Source organism: Syzygium oleosum, unplaced genomic scaffold, assembly GCF_021117445.2.
Source record: "Syzygium oleosum isolate NSW1041296 unplaced genomic scaffold, Sole_v2.1 Sole_v2.03, whole genome shotgun sequence".
NCBI lineage: Eukaryota > Viridiplantae > Streptophyta > Magnoliopsida > Myrtales > Myrtaceae > Syzygium > Syzygium oleosum.
The window spans coordinates 10544657-10568660 of NW_026607487.1; the positions used below are offsets into that span (position 1 = coordinate 10544657).

Below are 24004 nucleotides of genomic sequence, written 5' to 3' on the forward strand. Positions count from 1 at the left end.
TTGGGCTCGACACGTTATTTATAGACCATGTGATACCTTTTATGGACGTGACCTGGGCCTAACTCGGCTAAGATGAAAGAGGGGAAAAGTGCCAAAAAAGTCCTTAACCTTTTGCATTAGTGCAAATTTAGTCCTAAACCTTTTTTGGTGTCAATTCAGTCCTAAACCTTTTGTTTTTGTGCCAATTTAGTCATTCCGGCCAACTTTGACCGGAATTTGCCGACGTGGACGCCTGTCGGCTGGCGGCCGGTCACCGGCACCGACGTGGAAAACTTTAGTAATATTTTAATATTTTTTTTGAATTTTTATTTTTTTTCCTTTTTTTTTTCTTTTTTTCCATTTTTTTTTGTCTTCCCTCCTTCCTCTGGCCGGTCGCCGGTCTAGCAACCGGCCAGAAGCCAGAGGCCGGCGAGCTCGACCTCGCCACCACTGGTGAGGGCGGCCTCGCCCGGCGAGGGCAAGGGCCTTGCCCGATCCGGCGAGGTCGAGCCTTGCCCGATCCGGCGAGGTCGGGCTTCGCCTGACCATGGCGAGGCTCGAGCCCTCGCCACGGCCTTCGGCGAGGGCTCGAGCCTCGCCCGACCAAGGCGAGGCTTGCCCTCGCCGGGCAAGGCCGCCCTCACCAGTGGCCGGCGAGGTCGAGCTTGCCGGCCTCTGGCCTCTGGCCGATTGTCGGACCGGCGACCGACCAGAGGAAGGATGGAAGACCCAAAAAAAAAAAAAGTGGAAAAAAAAAAGAAAAAAAAGGAAAAACATAAAATTCAAAAAAATATTAAAATATTACTAAAGTTTTCCACGTCGGCGCCGGTGACCGGCAGGCAGGAGTCCACGTCGGCAAATTCCGGTCAAAATTGACCGGAAGGACTAAATTGACACAAAAACAAACGGTTTAGGACTAAATTTGCACCAATTTAAAAGGTTTAGGATTTAATTGGCACAAAAAAAAGTTTAGGACTAAATCGGCACAAATGCAAAAGGTTTAGGACTGAATGAGCATAAAAAAAAGGTTTAGGACTAAATTGACACTGATGTAAAAAATTTAGGATTTTTTTGGCACTTTTCCCGATGAAAGAGACCCACATCTAATTCATCTCTCTTTTGAGTGATCTAAAATGTCGGAGAAATGTTGTAAGATCCTCCTAAAACTTAAAGAAACTGCCTGTCTTAGATGGACACATCGCAACTGCTAATCTCGGTCCTCGCGTTGATCTTAATCTCATCTATATCTCTCTTATGGTCACGTGACTCGTGTCCACACGACATGAACAGCCTGTTGCCAACTAAACAGCGATGGAATCAAGCACTTGAAGCAGACGAAGTCCTTGACCGGCAGTGAAGGAATTTTGCTTAATGGGAAAGCAATTAATACGGGAAATTGTCCAAAAATTTATAAATTTATTACACTTTTATCAATTCAGTACTGAACCTTTCAATTTTGCCAATTGAGTCATAAACCTTTTCACGTTTTACCGATTGAGTCCATCCGACCAATTTTAACATGTGGACACCGGTAATACCACGTAGGACAGTGGGCACTAACGCGGATAATTTTTAATAATATTTATAATATTTTTCGAATTTTTTTTATTGTTTTCTTCTTTTTTCTTTTCTTTTTCTCTTTTCATTTTTTTTGCATCAAGTTTGCAGATTTGCCAAGTACGATTCTCATATACATGTAAGAAGGAACGTTGGAATACCTCCAAAAGTATGTCATTGAGATCGCATGCGTTAGAGAAAGGAGCAAGAAGAACCATAAATTGTTCATTTGATTCTACCTAATTCAAGTGGGATGCTGACCGCTTTCAAGGAACGTCATACTTGAAACATTATAAGGAAAATTCATAGAAGACTAGCGAATACTAGTTACTTTTTGAGATAGGGAAAATACAAAATGGAAAGATCGTGTCAGCTTCCAAAAAATTGACTATTGTGCAAATACCACAAAAAGAAAAGGCATCTTTCGTCTGAATAGGCATATGTCAAGAATCGCATTCCTTTCTCAAGATGAAGTTTGACAGCGTCTTCAACATTATTCACAACCTGCATAGGTAAACATAAAAGAGTTCGACTAGGATGAGCTATTTTCGAATTCATTTTTGACCTTGGAAATTTTAGAGAGGTCAAATTCCCAAAAAAAGTGGCTTTCGATTATGCACAGTTTTGAAAGACCGACATTTTGCTAGGCTGAAGAGCGAAAGGGTTCGATCAGTCATGTTTCATCCAACCAAAGTTAGAATTCACATATCACCCAGAGCGTAGCAATCAAGGTACGTGAATATGGGAGGATTATCCATGCTGACACCTCAAACACTTAAGGCCATGTTTGGCTCATGGCCACGGAATCATGAAAAGGAATCCCAATCTCAGCAATCAAATTCCTAGGAGTGGGGCTCTTTCTTTCTTCATTTTTTGGTTTCAAATCACCAATGAAGAGAGAAATGTCCAACGTGAGTTGCAAAATGAGTTTAAAACATGGAAGAAATTGAATGCTTCTCCAATCAACATACACAGCGAAAATCTAGTGATAAGAAACAAAATGAAGAACCACATAAGATCGCTCAATAATTTCTTGATTATTGTCCTCTAAATGATTTTACAGTTCACAACAAACCCATTGTAGACAATTCGTCAAAATCTCGCGAGTCAAGCATTTCACGCAAAATCCGCAGCGATGAAGATGAAGCCATTCCTGTGTAACTTCAAAGTACTTCACAACAGTTACCTCACGCCAGTGTGATACTCTTATCCTCATCGTGTTTTGAGTCAAAGACCCAATCACGAGATCAAATGGAGTGACAGCAACTGAGCCGAGTTTGTAAATGGAACTTTATGTCCCCGTCCAAGCCAACGTGATGCTCGGAGCTGACATCTCCTTAAAGAATCCTAACAAGTTTCACGGTGGCAAGAGAGAGAAATGATTTCACCTAGTAGAGGAATGGGAGGGCTATGGAATCAAGAGGCGGGCAAAACTCACGTGGTAAGGATTTGAAGATGATGAACGGAGAGAGAGAGAGAAAGAGAGTTCTGGTATTGTAGGATTTGCAGATGATGATGATGAAGCTCAGACAAATGGTGGGTTGGGTTCACGAATGTTTTTCTTTTCTAGGAATCCCTGTACCACCTCTGCCTGAGCCATCCAATGCTGCATTTTTAAGGGGAATCCGTTCCCTAGGCACTCTGATTCTGCGATCATAAATCCATCCGAAGGTGAGTTGCAATGGGATTCCATTTCCTTTGCTTTTACTCCAAGGTGAACCAAACAAGACCTAAGTGAGTGATTACACAATGTACTTACTACGAGATGAGTTGCAATTACAATGGGATTCCATTTCTTTTTTTAGTTATTTCCTCTGCCTTTACTCGCCAATCCATGAGAATCCCCGTTCAACCTTCGTCGGGTCCTCTTTCATTCAGCAATCAATAATTTGACAAATATTTTCCTAAAAAGGATCGCTTATATCGCTCGAAATAATTAGTCAATAAAAAATATTTTATTATTGACAACAATTTATTAGGGGTGTCAAAAAGACCCGCGCTGGCCCGGTCCGACCCTCGCCAGCCTGACCCGGCCCTAAAATTTGGGGTATTTTGGGGTCGGGTCTTTATTTTCTTGGAATAGGGCCCTAAAATTTGGGGTATCAAAGGGTTGGGGTTAGATGGGCCGACCCATTGACACTCTGGGCCGACCCATCTCCCTCTCTCAGTCTCTCTCCCATTCTCTCTCCCCTTCGCTTCTTCTCTCTCGGCCGTGAACTTCTGTCTCCCCCTTTTCACTCTCCATCCAGTTCAGCCTCGACCGCGACCCCCCGATCAGGGAAAGCTTTCGATCCTCCCTCTTCGATTCCGACCGTTTCCCCCCGGTGCGATCGATCCCCCCTTCGCCGTCGATCTCCGCGAGTTGCCGCCGATTCGACGACGCCGACGATGGAGGAGCTGGGGGAGCGCCCGGGGAGAAACCCTAGATCTCTTCTTCTTACGCTTCTTCTCCTCGGCGCTTTTTTCGAGATCCCTTTCCGCGGGACCGGCGGGGGGCGGGCGATGGCGGATCGGGAGGAGGAGGACTCGAAGATGGCGATGCGCCTCGGCATGAAGCACTCGCCGCCGGAGCCCAAGCGGAGCAAGCCCAGGGACGCCGCTGCCGCCGTCGGTTGCTCGTCGCCGGAGGACGGCCGCCGGATGCAAAGGGAGCTCATGGCCGCCGCGGCCGAGAAGAGGATGCTGGCCGCGAGGAGCGCCGGAGCGGCGTCGCTCCGTCGCCGCTCCGTCTCTCACAGCTCCCGTCGCCGGGTGTCGACGACGCCTAATAACGAGAAGTCTAAGCCTGTCCCGAGGAGAGACGGGGGATTCGGTGTGGATGATGGGCAAACTGGGAGGGGACTGTCGAGCGAAGAAGCGCATCAATTGTGACCCTAAACCCGACCCGACCCGACCCTATTCTTGGAGTATATGCTGAACAGGGTCTTGGGTTGGGTCGGGTCGGGTCGGGTCGAGCGTAACCCTGTATATTTCGGGTCGGATCGGGTATCATGAAAACCCGACCCGACCCGACCCATTGACACCCCTACAATTTATATCTAAATATTTTTCGTAGATAGCAAAAATATTTTTAGTTTGTTCGTTTATGTAAGCAATACAAGCGATCATTTTTAGGAAAATATTTTTTAAATTATTCATTTTTCGCAAAACAAGCAGAGTCTTAATCAAAGCTACACTCCCTTTGCGTTTGTGCTATAGTCCCATCTTCATTCTTGATCATATTAATTAATCACCCTGGCCAAAAGTAATGCAAAATCTCTTGTTCTCTAAATAGGCATAACTACTCTAACAGCTTCTTTTTCTTTTTTTCACTCTAACATCTTTTCATCAGCTAACATTTAGTTTTTCTCGTGGACCAATAGCATCTGTTTTTATGGTCTTCGTAGTCAAAAGCTAAATTGGAAATTAGATTACTTTTTTGAACGCAGGAGATTATGAAAAGCCAAAAGAAGCAAAGATGAATTGACTGTTTTTGTTAGCCATCACATAAACAAACAAACGGAGAAAATTATGCAGATGCAATCCTAATTTTTTCTTAGTCTGTCATACTCTAACTCTTAACTGACTCTCAGACGTCTCGACCTCTAGCCCCTCCTGAAAAGTTGAGAAATCAAACTTCCCACCTCCCCCTTCCTAAGTAGGAAGGGTGACTTTTGAGGCAAACCTCAGTGGTTGATGCAATCCTAATTTGATGACAGCGTAACAATGTACTAAGCATTGGCCAACGGAAGTATGTGATTATCTTCTTCTAACGAGACAATCATGTTGAGATTCATCCAACGTAAGACAGGTCAGCTTGGCCAGCATGCTCATCAATTGCGAATTCTTAAATGGGTTAATACCACGAAACATCCCAAACTAATCACAAACTAATTTTTTGATCATGAAAAACTTCAAAATGGTACACTTGTGACAAATTTACCCCAAACTAATTTTTTTGCCATCAAAAACCCTAAACCGATACATTTGTGGCAGATTTACCTTATGTTAAATTGAATTAATATCACAAACTGATACATCTGTGATAAACAGAGGATAAAACCCTAAATCAGTATACCTGTCAACTGTTACATGTCATCCAACTAAAAAATTTGACGATAAATTTAACGGAAACTAATAGAGGGTAAAATTGTCATAGGTGTACCTGTTTGGGATTTTTGGAAATAAAAAAAATTAATTTAAAATAAATTTATTACAAGAGTAATAATTTGAGGTTTTTCATAATATTAATCATTCTTAAATAGCTTTGCTAATAAAATGGAAGTGACAAGCAGTGCTTCCACTACGGCATGTACGTTTGGAAAAGGACATATTCCCATTATATTCTTTTGTATGTTGGCCTTCTATTATATAGTGCAAGGGAGAGCAGTCAATTCCAAAAAGCCTATTGACTTATCTCTCTGTTGGGTGCTTAAATAAGAAGAAAGTTGGTGTCGTTTCGTCATGTCATGTCATCGTGGTTGCACTTCGACAGTCAAAGATGACTAGAGTGTCATGTTAGATATATCCAACGAGACTTACCTGAAATGATTTGATTGCATTTTTCCTCATAAGTATAAGACTACATTAATTCAACTAAAAAATTTATACTTCATTGGTTCGAGCTTTGGTACAATAACTTTAGGATAGATTGTGCAATTATCCCGGAAATATGGCAATTCAGTTTTCTCAACCCCATGCTTGCGCTCAACTCAGTATAGTATATATGCTTGCATTAAACTCGATTCAACTCAAATATTAAAAACTAAAGGGAAAATTCCAAATAAGGGGATGAAGTGAGGTTAAATTTTTTCTTTTAAAGAACCCAAAGTGGATATTATTTCAAATAAGGACATGAAGTGACCAAGTCGGTCTCCAATAAGAGCCTAAGCTTGTTGGTCGGCCAAAATTTTCCTAGCCGATGAATACTTAATTTTTTCGACGACCAAAATAGGGCAATTTTGTCCGAAATAAAATCTGGATTAAAATTAAGAAGAAAAATTTAACGTAGCATTGATGTGGCGCCACATCTGTAAAAGTTTAAAAAAACTAATTCATCATAAGTTACTGTTCATCTTCTTTGAAGTTACTGTTTATCGTCTTTAATCTCACGATCATTCGAGCAAACTCCTCTGGCACACATTCGTTGTTGCCACCCGGCGAATGGCAAGCACCACAAGAAGGCCAGCGGGAACAATCCTATGACACTAAAGGATTTGGGGAATTCAATTACAAGGAATATACAGTAGGCAAAACTAAGAATAATCAAAGAACGATGCGAGCGTGGGGCCACAGTGAAAGAGCAGAGACCGCGATTGAGGCGACGGAGACGTAAAAAGCCGTGCTGTTGAGATATGCAAACCAATACAGACTTGGGCCACTCATTATAATGTTTCCGGCTTGATGTGGTTTTCCAAGAGCAATGCTGCTGGAATTAGCGGTAACGACAATGGAATTGGCTGCGGTATTTGAAGAGGAATCCTGCCAGTATCCTCCCGGAGAACTGAGAACGGCTTGGTAAGTGGCAGTCGCAATTAAGGTAGCCACTACAAGGCTTATGTTGCGAGTGGCTTCATCTCTGACACCCAAAGAATATGCGCACTTCTCAAAGACATTTAAATCCCCGCTAAAAAACTGTGATAGAGAGAGGGTAGAAGTAGATCTTAGGCATAACCTCCTCGCAACATCTTCATCAAAATGAACATTCACTCAGAAGATAACCAAGGCCGTCCTATTCTGGAAGTTCTTCGCATTTACATTCGTGTATCCAATCAATAGATTGATGATCCGAAAGAATTGCAAAGGGAACAAAATAAAGTGTGTATCCCTTCGATTTTAATCACTGCTTTCTTACAGGTTTTACTATTGTGCACAAAGTGAGCTCACGGCATACAAGTTTGAATGATGCAAGTGATGCAACCATCGATGAACAAAGGGAAAAAGTTTTACTAAATCTAATTTATCAAATGCAATTATTTGAGCTAATGTAGTGAAGTCCTGAATCTTTTTAAATAAGTGTGATATAGTCCTTTCCCCCAAAATCATTTACCTGGTAGCTAGGAATATCTCATGTGAATTGTAACATAGGTGAATCCGCAAAAGTGATGACCCTAATAACTATGCCTTTATTGCGCCAACTAAAATGCTTAGAATTCAATTGCATTTTGTATATTAGTTCTCTTTCTATGAAGAGAAAGACTTCCAAAGACAGGTTTCCTTGATGCATAAGATTCCACTAATCAGGGAGTAATTTTCTGATCCACAAAATGATTATTTTATGGTTATGTCGGATTTTCCTTTTTAGCTTACATTTCACTAGCTTCTATCTTCGTACAGTATGTTCAGATGAACTGAATTTCAAAAGAAGGACAGAGATTTTGCTAATCCATAGGAAAAATGAAATAATTGAAAAAAAATTAATTTAAGTTATTGTTGTGTTAGGGAGGAGCTATTATGATGTAAATACTTGGAAAGAAATTATTCATCCAAAATCATCCAACTTAAAAAGATTTAGAGCTCACTAAAAACTGATTTTTATTGGGGTTGAAACAATCTTGATCACTCCTTTTCTTTCCTTCCTTTTTCTCTATAACTTTCAACCAAAACATTGTTAGGCCAATTAAAATGAACACAAAGTGGAAGCATCACGAGCCTAAAATAGTTTTCCCACTTTTGAACTGAAAATATGGGCTTGTTTAATAAACGCTAATGTTGATAATCGTAAGCGGTGAAAATAGGAATAAAAAACTGTTTGTTGATAATTAAAAATACATCACCGAATATGATTAATTTCTTTCCAACTATGAAACTATGATTTCTATTGATAGGTTTTAACAATCTAATAGAGAAGATTCTTATTATTGTCCGTTAAACAGATTACAAGATTAGGTGAATGTTTTGACTGAATTGAGTCTTTTAAGTCAAACACCAGTAAGGATTATCATACAAGTTTGATGTCATCCACTGCAAAATTATTAATTTTCGAGCACTAATTTTAATTTTCAAACGTGCCCATATGTATATATTAATTTAAACAAAAACAATGGAAAAACAATCTACGTACTCATATAATCACTATCTTAATATGAGTATTTGACCTTTGTTTTTATATATTGAAGCGCTACTTGTTGACCTAATTTTTCCAACCCGTCTGAATGGCATGAAAAGTCTATTATATGTTTGGATGCTGAGTGATTTGAAGAGAAATGAAATGGTTAGAATAATTACTAAGGAGACAAATGAGGATAAAAGAATGGATCCATCTGTGTAAAAACTGCATTCAATAATAGGGTAGAGCCTACCCTCCCGCGACCAAGTGCACGGGGAAATTGCCAAAAAGAGAAGTGGAAGTAGAAGATTGTGAGGGAAAGAGTGATATACATCCCTCCTAATTCCTTTTCTACTCTCGTACGAAAGAAACCAAACAATGTGGTCCGTTCCAATCTCCTCATTCTGAATGTTTTCTAAAACCATATACTTATTACCATTATATTGGATCCTGGGTAAGATTGTGTCGTATTGAAGGTCGAACAACAAAAGCACAAATAACCACGAAACCGATTGAACTATACCTTGGGCTACCCCTCGGATGCAGTAATATGTAAGACGGTGTTACCATCTTGGTCTTTCCAATCCAAAATTTGTGTCAGATGGACTTGCTTAAGCCATCCAAACAAAACGTTAAATGCTTTGAGGTTGTGGTTCTTGACGGCAACGTGAACCACAATCTCACATCGACTCGTTAAGTCTTCGATGGATGATCTGCAAGCAGATAGGAATTCGACCGAGAGCTCCATCTCATCGTCTCCTTTCCTTGCGACATAATGCAAAGGGGTGATCCTGCGTCATCCTCGGACTCTAATCAACTCGGGGTTGAGGGTCATGAGTGCCCTCGTGGTGTGATAATGCTCGTGTTGCAAAGCCAAGTGCATGGGGCTCTAACCCTCCGGATCCTGCTTCCAAGCAAACGATGGCTTCAAGATGGCCACCTCCATGGCCACTTGGGTTTTCCCAGCAACCGCGGCGACATGTAGAGGAGTATTTGGGAAGGGGTCCTCAGATACACAATCTAAGAGTTTTCGGTCCTCCACAATTAACCTATGTAGCTCATCAACATCATCATGTTATATTGCTTGTTGAAGCTGAGGGTCCATTGTTTGACGAGGGAAATATAGGAGAAGAGTGGCTTTTCTCGTTGATGATGGATGGAAGAAGAAGTAGTGAACTTGCGGAATCATAAATAGTGCCACAGTCAAGTAAAGTGTAATTAGGCAACCTGGTGTTTATGAAGCATCCCATAGGAACAACGCAACTAGTTGGGGATCTGTCTCTTGAACGTGTTGAGGTTGTCTCACATCGGTTGTGGAAGGGGCTAGTAGTCAGTTTATAAATGTAAGGGAAAGCCTCATCCTTTGAGCTAGCTTTTCGGTTGAGAGAGGCCCAAGACCACTCAACACTGGTATCAGAGTTTTGGTTATTGCTGGATTTTTCTGTCTTGTGTTAAACGATGGAAACGAATACGAGTAGAATGGTTACATTGAATGGTTCGAATTATCAAGCATGGAAAGGAAAGATGGAAGACCTTTTGTAGGTGAAGGATTATTATTTACCCGCGTTTGCTGATGAGAAACCCGAGAATAAACTAATGCTGAATGGGCTATATTTCATTGTCAAGTGTGTGGTTACATTAGGCAGTGGGTAGATGATAATGTTTTGAATCATATCATTGAGGAAACGCATGCACGCAGTTTGTGGAATAAGCTCGAACAATTATATGCTTAAAAGACTGGGAATAACAAGTTATTTATGATAAAACAGATGATGGCTCTGAGATATCAAGATGGTACTCATTTGACTAATCATTTAAATTCTTTCCAAGGAATTATAAGCATTATGGTTGCTTGATAGTTTGTTGGACTCGTGGGAGACGTTTCGAATGTCATTGTCCAATTCAGCCCCGAATGGTACGATTACCATGGATTTGGCCAAGAATAGTATTTTAAATGAAGAGATGAGAAGAAAGACACAGGGATCCTCCTCTTCACATTCTGATGCCTTGGTTGTTGAGAAAAGGGGAAGAAGTGAAACTCGAGATCCGAGAAATAGAGATAAGAGCAAAGATAAACACAAAGGCAAATACAATAAATTTGCAAATGTTGAGTGCCAATATTGCCATCAAAAGGGACATATTTAGAGGTTTTGTCATCAAATGAAAAGAAAGAAACAAAAAGAGAAAAATAAAGAGAAGAACAATGATAATGACAGCAATGACAATCGTGTTGCTACACTTGCAGAAGACTTTTTCATTGTCTTTGATGGTGATGCAGTGAATTTTGTATGTCATGAGACTAGTTGGGTAATTGATAGTGGTGCATCTATTCATGCTACATCTCGTTGGGATTTCTTTACATCTTACAGGTCATATGACTTTAGATCTGTAAAGATGGAAAACACTGGATTTGTTGAAGTTGTAGGCATTGGTGATGTGTGCCTAGAAACTAGCAATGGCACGAGGTTAGTATTGAATAATGTTAAGCATATACCTAATATTCATTTGAATTTGATTCCACAGATAAGTTGGATGATTAGGGGTATTGCAACACTTTCAGTGATGATCGATGGAAGCTCACTAAAGGTTCTATGGTTGTGGCTAGAGGTAAAAAATGTTCTTCGTTGTACATTATGCAGGCAAAGTTGTCCACACACAAAATTAATGCAGTAGACAACGGAGAAACAGTTGAGTTATGGTACGAGAGGCTCAATCACATTAGTGAGAAGGGTTTGTCAATATTGACCAAGAAGAAGCTCCTTTCAGGAATGAAAAGTTCACCACCAAAGAAGTGTGCTCATTGTTTAGCAGGAAAGGAAAATAGAGTTGCACTCAAAAGTTCCCCTCTTTCAAGAAAGTCAGGTATTCTTGATTTAGTGCATTATGATGTTTGCGATCCTATGAAGACAAAATCACTTGGTGGCTCTCTTTATTTTGTTACTTTCAAAGATGACTATTCAAGGAAAATTTGGATTTATACCTTGAAAACTAAAGATCAAGTATTAGATTCTTTTAAGCAATTTCACACTTCAGTTGAGAGACATACCAGAAAGAAGTTGAAATGCATTAGAACTGATAACAGGGGATAGTATATTGGACCTTTTAATAAATATTACAAGCAATAGGGTATCCGACATCAAAAGACACCTCCTAAGATACCTCAGTTAAATGGCTTAGTTGAGAGGATAAACAGGACACTTATTGAAAGAGTAAGATGTTTACTTTCACAAGCAAAGCTACTGAGATCCTTTTGGGGTGAGGCTTTGAGTACAGTTACACATGTATTAAATATTACTCCATGTGTTCCTTTAGAGTTTGATGTTCCCGATAGAGTTTGAATAGGCAAAGATGTTTCTTATGATTATTTGCGTGTTTTTGGGTGCAAGGCATTTGTGCATATTCCCAAAGATGAGAGGTCTAAACTTGATGTGAAAACACGACAATGCATATTCATTGGCTATGGACAGGATTTGTTTGGCTACAAGTTCTATAATCTAGTTGAGAAGAAAATTAGAAGAAGCAGAAATGTTGTGTTTATGAAAGATCAAACAATACAGGATATTGAGAAATTAGAGATGATTTCAGTGCCACAGGTTAGTAATGACTTGTTTGACTTGGATCCAGTTCCTCATACACATATTCCTGCACAGGTCGATGAGGAGCAATAGGAAGTGAATGTATGGAGAATGCACATATTCCTTAACATGTTGAGATAGATAATACCGTTCCTGAACCAAAGACTCCATTAGATGCTCCACAAGATATTCCAATTCGGAGATCCATCAAAGACCGACGACCTTCCACCAGATATTCTGCAGATGAGTATGTATTATTGACTGATGCAGGTTAACTAGAGTGCTATGCAGAAGCAATAGAAGATGAATGCAAAAGAAAATAGTTTGATGCAATGCATGATGAAATGCAATCACTTTATGATAATCATACTTTTGAGCTGGTGAAGTTGCCTAAAGGTAAAAGAATTTTGAAGAACAAGTGGGTATACAGGTTGAAACAAGATGAACATACTTTACAATCACAATACAAAGCTAGATTGGTTGTTAAGAGATTTGGTTAGAGAAAGGGTATTAACTTTGATGATATATTTTCTCCAGTGGTAAAAATGTCTTCTATTCGTGTGGTTCTAGGCTTGGCAGCTAGCCTAGACTTGGAAGTTGAGCAGATGGATGTTAAAACAGGCTTCCTACATGGTGACTTGGAGGAAGAGATATACATGGAATAATCAGAAGGTTTCAAAGTGAAAGGAAAAGAGAATTATGTATGCAAACTGAAAAAGAGTCTCTATGGCCTAAGGTCAGCACCGAGACAGTGGTAAAAAAAGTTTACCTCAATTATGACTGAGCAGGGAGACTTCCTCAGATAACTGTGTGTTTATCCAAAAATTTTCTGATGATGACTTTATTATTTTCTTGCTTTATGTTGATGATATGTTAATTGTTGGCAAGAATGCTTCACGAATTGAGTTGTTGAAAAAACAATTGAGCAAGTCTTTTGCCATGAAAAACTTGGGCCCGGCGAAGCAGATTTTTGGCATTAGAATTACTCAGGACAAAAATGCTAAGAAGTTGGTCTTGTCGCAAGAGAAGTACATCGAGAAGATTCTTCATAAATTTCACATGGACAATGCTAAAGTGGTTAGCACTCCTCTTGCTGCCCACTTTAAGTTGAATACAAAGCAAAGTCCCACAACTGATAAAGAGAAGAAAGACATGGAAAGTGGGTGGCGCATGCAGTTTGCATTGTTAGTTGTTATTTATCAAATCCAGGTAAAGAGCATTGGAGTGCAGTGAAGTGGATCATGAGGTATCTTCGGGGAACTTCCAGTTTGAAACTCAATTTCAGGACCGAGAAACTTGAGTTAATTGAATACACAGATTCCGACTTGGCTGGAGATATTGATACTCATAAATCTACTTCTGGTTATTTGATTTCCTTTGCAAGTGGGGTTGTGTCATGGAAGTCAAGGTTGCAGAAGTGTGTTGCGCTTTCTACAATAGAAGCTAAATTTATAGCGGTGACCGAAGCTAGTAAAGAGTTACTATGGCTAAAGAAGTTCTTGGAAGAACTTGGGGTCAAGCAAAAGAGGTATGAGTTATTTTGTGACAACCAAAGTGTGATTCATCTTGATAAGAATTCATCCTTTCATTCTAGATCGAAATACATTGATGTTAGATATCATTGGATGAGGGATATTCTAGATGAGAAGTTGTTGGAACTTGAGAAAATTCATACGATCATAATGGTTCCGATATGATGACAAAGACTCTATCAAGGGAGAAGTTTGAACATTGCAAATTTGTAGCAGGGATGGTGAATCCCTTCATATTGTCGTGAGGGGGAGATTTGTTGGCTGGGTTTACTTCCATGTGGAGGAAGCCCAATGAATTGCAAACCAAGGCTTGAACCCATATGTCTATTCATATGGAAAAATAGGGTTTCTCACTATTATTATGTCGTGACCGCAAAAAGAGCGTTTTTTGAGAAACACAGTAACAAGAGAGAAAGAGAGCAGAAAATCTGAGTTTGAGGATATATCTGATGCTGACGTCAAAGGTCGATTCATGGTTCGATTGAGCTGAAATTTTGTTAGCGTGGTCGTGCCGCATTCTTTTCGAATCTGATCGGTTTGATTTTCAGTTGAAGCTCCCCACATTAGGTTTTCGTGGGTTGCACCAAAAGTGCGTTTTTTGTGAGATTTATCATTTTATCTCTTATGAATCTCATGTTTATTGCTAAGAATGATGTTCTTGATGTCTTTGATGCTATTTACCTCTAGTTTTTGCTAGAGAAGAACTTTGTTCACTCAATTTTGCTGATAGTGAAGATTTTTGGGTGGATGTTGACACCTATTTTAATTTGCCCAAAATTAATTGCACAAAATTTAGGAGTTAATTTTCTTTAATTCCTAAAACAAAAAATATTTATATTTAAATGCATTGCATAGAGAAATTAGGCACATTTGTATTAATAGGGTCTATAAGAATTTTTTTTTAAAAAAAATTTCAAAATTTTAAAAAAAAATTCTGAGTTGGGTCGGATCGGGGCTGGGTCGACCCGGCCCTTTTCCTTTTTTCGTTTTTCCCCCGCGCGGGCCTAGCTCGCCTTTCTTTTTTTTTCTTTTTCCCTACGCAGGCTGGGCCTAGCCCGGCTCAGCTCCCTTCTCTTCCTCTTTCCCCCACGCCGACCTGTCTCTTTCTCTCCCCTATTCGCCCTTGCATTTGGCCGCAGAGCGATGAACGGCGGAGCAGCCGCTATGCCATCCCTATCAGGCCAGAGGAAGGCCGAGGGAGCACGCCAACGGGATTGGCATTAATGGCTAGTCTCGTCCTCCCCGATTTCCCGGCCTCCCTTATCTCCTCCTTCCTCTCTTCCCCCTGTCTCTCTGCCCCTCACAGAACCGGCCCCCCTGCACTGGCCTACAAATGGTCACAAAAGTCTTCAAGGATCGTAGGCTGGTGCAGGCCGTCGTTAGCGGACGTAACGGAGCAGAGAGTGAGCATCGTCGTCGGCTATATAAGCCGGAGAGGGAGAGGGAGGCCGGGTCGGCCATTAGAGAGAGAAAACAGAGATAGAGAGAGAGCAGAGCAGAGAGAGAATCAGAGAGAAAAGAGAGAGAAAGAGAAGAGATTCGAGCTTTTACATGTCCCCGTAGCCGCGCGCCGTCGACCGTAGATCAGCCAGAAATCCTCCAGTTGCGTCGCCGACTGGTGAGCCTCCCCCGGTCCCGCCTTGCTCTATTTTGCCTTGTTTTTGTGCGCGGTTTGGTCGGGACTCGCACCGGCCATTTCACGCGAATCCCATCCCATATCATTGTCCCCTACCGCTCATGCACCATCGCTGAAGGTAAGCCAGGTCGCCGGAGTACGCCAGATCTCCGAGGTAGGTCGAAAACCATCTGTTTTGGTTGCGCACGCCGAGTGTTTGTCGAAGTGCCTCAATGAGGCTAGTTTGTCTTTGGTCGCCGGGCCGGCGAGCAAGACGTTGGACGATGAGTGGGCTGGTTAAGGAGGCTCGGCGGTGGTCACTAGGGAACGGTTTTTGGTCGGCGCCGATCTGGGTCAGCCGGCGATAGGCCAATTTTTGGGTCCGCCGGCATCCCCGCATATTTGTGTACACGGGTCGACCCGACCCGGATGAACCGATCCGACCCGGGTCAACGCTCTGGGTCGGATCTGTTGACCCGAGTCAGTTCTGACCAACCCGGATCAGTCGACCCGACCCGGGTCAACGCCCTGAGTCGGATCCGTTGACCCGGATCAGATCCGACCAACCCGGATCCGTGCCCGACCCAGTAAAATATTATATTATATTTTTTTAAAAAAAAAATTTCCTTTCCGTATTTATCTTCTTATTTTAAAAAAAAATTTAAAATTTTTTTACTCCTCTAAATTATGTGATATATCTGAATGTTTTAATTTATCATTGTATTATTATGCATGTTATTATAATTGCATAAATTTTCATGTTTAAATTAGACAAGCCTATAGGGTTATACGGTAGTACTTTGCATGTTTTCTTACTACTGTTTTATTATTATCATTATGCATGTTTTTAATTAGACTATAACTGCATAAATTGTTGTGTTTTGAATGTTGTTCGCCTTAGTTAGGGTTAGAACCTTAGGCTACATATCTATTTTGACTGCTAATCGTTTATGATTATGCACTCGTTTGATTACCTCACATGTTAGGAGAAAGGTCCTAAAATCAATCCAAATTGCCTGATAAACGTTTTCAGAAATGAACAGGGTAAAAAGGTACCGAAAGGGCATTAGTTATCCAACTAGTGTAATCAAGTCCCCGAACTCATTTCATCTCTAGTTCGTAGGAATAGGGTGATTCTCCCATCACCTTATTTGGGTTTCTAATCGACCCACCCCAAATCGATTAGTGGTGACTCCTTGATATAAACCACTTGCAGGTAAAAAACCTAAACCCTAAGTCGCGATATAGTATGGGCTTGGGAGAGTCCGAGTTAAGTCTTGAACCTAGACTTAGCACGTACCAGGCGAGACCCCCTTTTTTTGCATGTTGATAAAAAAAGCGAGAGGTCGGTCGCGACAGACTGGCGACTCCACTGGGCAATTGCATTTTTTAAAAGTGGACTTAAGCCAATTATTTTTTTTATCCTGTTCAAAATAATTTTTGTTTGGCAGCGAAGACTCCAGGTATGATCCTGACATTAAGGTGTTATTTGTTCTTGCAGGTTCAAATTGATTGTTTATAAATTATTGTGCATGCTTTAATGATTTAGCACTACACTATTGCACACACAACCACGCTGCCGGACCTGGGCCGCGATAGGGCATTTTAGGATGGTGTTAAGAAAGATACGACCTCGAACGCGAGCCCGTGATGTAGAGGTTGCCTTTCTTTTCCCCGAAATTTATTTCTAAAAAATCGTAAAGAAATATCTTTAGCCGTTATTCGCATAACTATAAGATATTCCTTTCGATTTGACCAAGGTTAAAAGGACTTGACACCAACACGAGACTGCGACGGTCAGGCACCCTTTTAACGTTATTTTGCTGAGCCAGTTTAGATAGAAATCGAACCTCACTCCTCATGTGCATGTTGTTATGATTGCCATGGTCAAGGAAAGGTATATATTCTATCCCTTCTCATTTTATTATGCAGCCTACTTATTCAATTGATTTGTTACTGTTAGGCCACCCGTTGATTGCATTCTATATACGATGGGAAGAGCTGATGTCCAATTCGTCCCCACTCCTAAGAAAGAGCTTCTGGCATGGTGGGATCGACTCAATCAGAATGATCAACAGTATGTCAAAGCAAGAATTAGTCGCCTACTTCCACTGCTCAAATCAATATCCATTCTGGCATGATGCAGGCATTAGCACATTTCTGGTGCCCACAAACATCCACTTTCATATTCGGTAAGTTTGAAATGACCCCGACTCTGGAAGAGTATAGTATTGTCGTTGGAAAGCCTTTAAGATCTGAGCTCGTCAAATCACTTTTGGGTGTGTCCCCTCTACCCGAATTATCCCAGTTTTTGCGAATCGAGAGCAATACTGTGAAAAGAGTCATTAAAGCTCATTGTAATGTATGCCCCTGGTTTTTCTTAAATGAGTGCTTTGAAAGTCAACCCATGAGCCAAAAATCTAGGATTTTTATCCTTGCTTTTATCGGGTGTGTCATTTTTCCCCATCGCAAAAATTCAATAAACCCATCGATTGCGTATGTGGCCAAACAAATTTGCATCGGCTTGGGTTATGTTAATTCGGTTCTGGCATAAAATTTTTTTTCTCTTAACCGTTTTAAACAAAATGATGAGAAAATCATGCGGGCCGCCCTAGAAATTTTGCAAATCTGGTTTTTATCCCATTTAAGAGGATTTGAGCACCTCATGCAGCTTTTTGAAATCGATGACTTTATGCATCCGATACAAAGATTTGAGGTCTTAAAGAGTAATTCCCCTAATAAAGATTACTCTACCTGAATAAACTTTTTGAAAAACCCCGATCCCAAAGCTTTCTTATGGTACGCTAAATGGTTCCATGAGGGCTAGGCTCGTTATGCTTACAGATTTCACAACCCTGTTCCACTACTTGGTTTATCTGGCTCCACTTCATACTACCTCTACCGGGTAGCCCGCCAGTACAGGGCCCTTCAGGAGATCCCGGCGCCTCTCAAGACAGACCTGTTTCGAGTTCAATTCACTCGCTCGAACTACAATTACGTTGGCGAAATTTGTGCCATCCAGGGGGTATGGACTAAATGTCAGCTTGAGAACATTCTTGTGCCTAGACTATTGAAAGGGCAAGAAAAGGTCCATCATGCCTCTCTGTTCTACATTCTGCATCACCAAATCCCGGCAGCTCTACAGCCAAAGGTCCCAGATGTAACCAATAAGCCCAGTCACCAAGCACAGATCAACCATCTCGAAAGGACTATGGGGACGAGGGATACGCTTATTGCGGAGCTTGTCCGTGAAAATAAGCGGCTCCGAGAGACTGTGGCTTCCCCATCTTTTATAAAATGAGTATCCGGGAAGGGCACCCTTTTGTTAAAAGCCTCTGTCTTTTATATTTCCTAGTATTTATGTTTAAGGGTTTTGGTTTTCTTCTTTAAAAGTGTTTATGGGTCGTACTAATGTTAATATAACTCGGACCACTTTTTATTATATAAATAAAATGTTTTGCGCTTTAATGACACCACCGTGGCCTTCGGCCCAGTGGTATCCAGGGATGAGCAAAAACGGTCCGAGGCGACCGGGGTTCTAACCCTGGGGACGTTGTTTGTAATGTTAATATTAATAAAAACTTTTTTTTTCTTTTTTTTCTTTGCAAATAAAGAAAATATGTAATAATATTATGACTTGGTCATGAAATGATTCTTTATTAGGCAATATACTCATTCATTTCAACGTTTTCACAAGTAGTTACAAAAAATGGCCGAAGAAAGCGTCCGTCTCAATAACATGGAAAACGAAATGAAGATGGTTTTCAATGCACTTGAAAACCTCACCAAGCAAATAGAATCCATCAATGGCAAGCTCACGCCCATGCCTGCAGCAATCGAGGTGGTGTTACCACCACCGTCTACTGGAAAAGACAAAGTCTCTACCAGCGACAGCAAAATGCCCCCGCTAGAGGACGATCCGCTTCCTCTCGCCGTCAGGAAGACTGAACTTGAAAGTGCACCGATGACAGAACATGACAAACGCCTTGCAAAGGTCGAGGAGATGCTGAAACAGCTACAAGGCCCGCAACATGCTGTCCCACTTGACCTGTCTATATACAAACAGGTCAAAGTACCAGAAAAGTTCAAGATGCCAGAATTCGAGAAATATGATGGCACCTCATGTCCCAAACACCATTTGCACATGTATCATGTGCAGATGACCCAATACGTTGATAATGATCCCCTCATGATTCAGACCTTTCAAGCAAATTTGACCGGGCCAGCTTTGACATGGTATATATCAAAAGATGTTGATGCTTTTAAATTTTGGGATGATGTCGCTGATGCATTCCTCAAGCAGTATCAATTCAACCTCGACGTCACCTTTTCTCGTGACGACCTGGAATGCACTGAAAAGAAGAAGAGTGAGTCCTTCAAAGAGTATGCCACCAGATGGAGGAACTTGGCTGCCCAGGTTACCCCAGAACTTACTGATCATGAGCAAATGAAGTTGTTCATTAAGTCTCTTCTGTATGAATACAGACACCGCCTGGTTGGTGCCACTGCTGAATCCCTTAATTGTTTTATTCCTGTGGGCGAACGAATTGAAATGGGATTGCGTGACGGTTGGTTTATAGACCCCACTTCCACAAGCAAGAGACTCAACACGAGAAAGGAGAAGGAGTCCCTGACGAATGGGAACATTGCATACACCCTGTGACATTCTGAAATCCGACCCACTTGGGATTTATGAAATAGATGGTTTTATGAACGTACTGGTAGTTAGATCTCACCTGGAACTGATCATTCCTGGGATACTAACCGTTAGGGAAAGGTTAATTAGGGATTTAAATTCACGCGACTAAAAAAACTCGATTGTGAACCGACTTTCGATCATGAAAATTGTCGAGGTGACATTTTGAGCCAATGAAGGCCGATCCAAGGATAGTTAGGGATCAGTTCGCCGCTGTCATATTAGTGGATCGCGGGTGATTCCGCTTGACCACGAGATGAACTGACGAACGACCCTAAACCTATACCAAACGATCACGCCCGTCGGAACTAGCGATCGATCCTCGCAATTAAGTGACAACCGAGGTTGTCACGACCCGAGTGAACTTGAACGGAGCTTGATTCAGTATCGGCCACGGGTCAAAAGTGCGAATTTCCTCAAAAGCCACCCGTTAGTCTGAGATATGCTCAAGTTACGTTATTTAAAATTTAGTCATTAATTAGAGATCAAGTTGGGCATTGAAAATTTAGCAAGTCACGACAGAACATTTGGATGACGTTGTTATTAGCATGATCAGCCTTAGAATTGTTCGAATCCTTCAGAAAAATCGAATTTCGGCGAGAAATGGAAAATGACCGTTTTACCCTTGGAAGTTTGTTAAGGCCAAGTGTAAATGGGGAAGGGCATATTGGTCATTTCACCCTCACATTAGAAATGACAATTTTTGGATAATTTTGCCCTTGGACTTTTTGTGAAATTCCCATTTTACCCTTAGATATTTTGGAAAAGATTTGATCTCGGCCGTTGATCTTAAGATAAGATCGAATCTTGGCCATTGATTGGAAATGTGAGAAAGGGGCATGATGGTCATTTTGCATGGGATTAGACACCAATTATTGGTGTTCTTCATTTAAAATCTCCATTTTCCTCTCTCTCTCCTCACTCTCTCACCTCTCTCGGCCTCACCCTCCCTCTCTCCCTCCCGACCGAACTCCCTCAGCCTTCCACCGGTCACGTGGCCAGCCGCCTAGGCCGGCTGTCGCCGCCACCTTCCAGCCGAGCTGGAACCACCGTCGCCGCCGTGGCCATTCGCCTCACCCCGCCGCCCGCCGCTCGCCTCACCGTCTCCCTCTCCCCTATTCTGTCCTCACCGAATCACCATCACCCTCATTCTGTCCTGTTCAGCTCACCCGAGTCAAGCCAGCAGACCGCTAGCCACCGCCGCCCGCCGTTCAGCCGCTCGCCGTCGCCGCTCTCCGCCGCGTGGCCGTCGGTCAGCCGCCCTTTCCCTTCCAGTCGAGCTAGCCTAGATTCCAAGTAAGTCGCCCCCTAAACCCTATTTAGGATATCGGGTATCGATAGACTTGATTAGGGGCTGAATCGGGTTAATTAGGGGCTGTTTAGGGGTTATTTAGGGGTTAATTTAGTGGACTGATTTGAGGACTGGTATTGGCTGAATTGAGGTTGAATTTGTGATGTTTCGGGGCTGATTTGAGGCTGAATTGAGTGCTGGATGTTGTGGATTGAATTGACGAGCTTATGGCTCGATTTAGGGACAAATGGTGTCGGTTAGGTGTGTTGTAGTGTGGCTAGAATGTGGTGTTTGATATGGTTTGAAATGAGCTTGGAAATGCTGAATTTATGCCATGATTGTAGCTGTGATTGTGGGCCCGATAGTGGCCTCGTATGTTTGTTGAATCGTGAGTTGATTGATTTAAATGTGGGTTGTTATGTGTGCGCATGGGCTGAATTGATTTGATTGGTAATTGGCAACGATTGGGTGTTGATTGAGCATGTGAAATGCGTGTGGTTTGGTGCGTGCATTGGCTGAACTTGATCGGCTAGTATGTTGGCATGTTGACGTGTAAATCAAGCGAGTGAACGAGTGAAAAATTATGTGTGATGCTGTATGTGTGGCTACGAAAATCCCTGAGGCGGTACCATTATGCGTGGAATTGATCCGTCCTGAGGCGGTACTACTACACAGGACGATGCTCGGTATTACCAGAGGATGGCCAACCTGAGGCGGTACCATAACGCGGGTTGTGTCGTAGGTGGTGGATGTTGAGCCTGAGGCGGTATCATTACGCAGGCAAGATACATAGCCTGAGGCAGTACCATTACGTGGGCTAAGAAGTGTTGTGAATATGAGTTGGTCGCAGTGAACCTGAGGTGGTACTATTACGCGGGTCACTGGCGAGTCGAGTAGAAAATATGAGGTGGTCGCAGTGAACCTGAGGCGGTACCATTACGCGGGTCACTGGCGAGTTGAGAGAAAGTAGTGTGATGAGGCAGGACCGAGTGCGTAAAATGTATTTGGAATGTGCATGTGGTTGGAATTGGTGTTATTGTGGCTAACGTGCAAGTTGTACGCATGAAAAGCCCAGGTAAGTGTAAATTGTGTGCCTATTATGTGGTGGTTGAGTGTGTTTGTATTTGAACTTGTCTAGAGGTACGCGATAGCCTAGGTGGGTTTAAGGTGTGTGCTTATTGAGATGTGTTCTCATGGTTGTTTTAACCAACAATTTCAGAACCTCGGCCTGAGCCATGAACCTTTTACCGCCGCCGCCGCAGCGTTTTGGGACTCCGATGCACACCGAACATGATGTTGTAGAATACCCGATAGACGAAAACATGACCTGGGTTAAGCATACTACCGTAGTCTGGGTAGACGTAGGACTACCTCTTTGGCAGGCCCATACCTACACTGCCTGGATGTTTAGGGACGGGTTGGACGAGTTTGGCCCCGTCCGTGGCTTTGACGTCCCATTTGACGGAGTTGGGGATTGGGATCCGTCAGCCATACCCCCTCCTGACGGTGAGATGACTAGTTTGGAGACTAGTCTAGTGCAGTCCAGACAGCAGGCCGCACCCGAGGGGGTATGATCCTTGAACCTCCCGTGGCTGTGCCTGATCCGGAGCCGGAGGAGTCACAGGCAGGGTATAATCCTATGGATGTGGATCTCAAGGTAATACCAGAGGAGGAGCCAGAAGAAGAAGACCCTGAGGATAAACCTGAAGAGGAGCCGGAAGAAGAAGAACCCGAAGAGGAGCCTGAAGAAGACCCAGAGATGGAACCAGAGGACACACCCGAGGGCGAGCCAGAGTACGAGCCAGAGTACGAGCCAGAGGATGAGCCGGAAGAGGAGTTTGATGAGGAGGAGTGGGTCGAGGTTCCGGTGGAGTCGGGTGATATAGACCCGATTGAGATCGAGACTGACTCAAAATCCTCAGAGGAGCAGGTGGCTCAGGGGGATTCAGACTCAGGTCCTGAGGAGTCAGACTCTTAGTGGACGCCATCTAGGGCGCGTAGGGGCTAGTGTAGGGGTTGAGGGCAGGTCTGTTGAGGCGTTTCATTTTTGAGGAGATAGGATATACCCAGGCTACTGATCTTTTGATATCGGTGGTGTGCAGTTTTGATAGTTCGGTGTGCATGTATATGATATGGTTGTACACGGTGGATATTATATAAAGTTGGATAAATAATGAATGTCTAATCTCCCTTGTACCCCTAGTCAATTATTGTCCGGGTATTTGTGGCTTTCGCTGATTGATTTAAATCTCTGATAAGTTGAATTGGGTCGGCGATTTTCTGGGACGTCGCGATATTCGACCAAAGAAGGGTGTTGCGTGCTCGATGGGGTCCGGGGCGTGATACACCCAGACTGTTCATCCTCCCCGGACAGTCCAGGTAAGCAGTGAGCAGCAGCCGACCTTAAGTCGCCAGCCTTTGAAGCGATATAAGAAAAGGCAATTCACTTCGTTGCCTGGATCCCTTTCTCAAGTCCTGGCCATACTCCGGAAGAAAAACCTGTTTTCTACTGAGCTGAAACGGCTCAACTCAGAAAGCTTTTCGAATTACGATCCGTCTAAGAAATGTGACTATCACATGGGCGAGGTAGGACATTCGACGGACATCTGTTATACCCTCAAACACCGAGTCCAAAACTTGCTCGACACCAATACTTTCTCATTCCATACCGGTGAAGGGAATGGGTGCAAGCCTACTGGAGTAGAACTCCTCTCTTCTGCATGAATCCCTGG

The 24004-nt window shown here is 42.4% G+C and overlaps 2 pseudogenes; both read right to left on the reverse strand.

Annotated features, from left to right (window-relative positions):
- Positions 1–24004, reverse strand: part of LOC130134628 (uncharacterized CDP-alcohol phosphatidyltransferase class-I family protein C22A12.08c-like) — a 90473-nt pseudogene that overhangs the window by 7097 nt on the left and 59372 nt on the right.
- Positions 6602–9668, reverse strand: LOC115661817 (ankyrin repeat-containing protein BDA1-like; annotated as a pseudogene).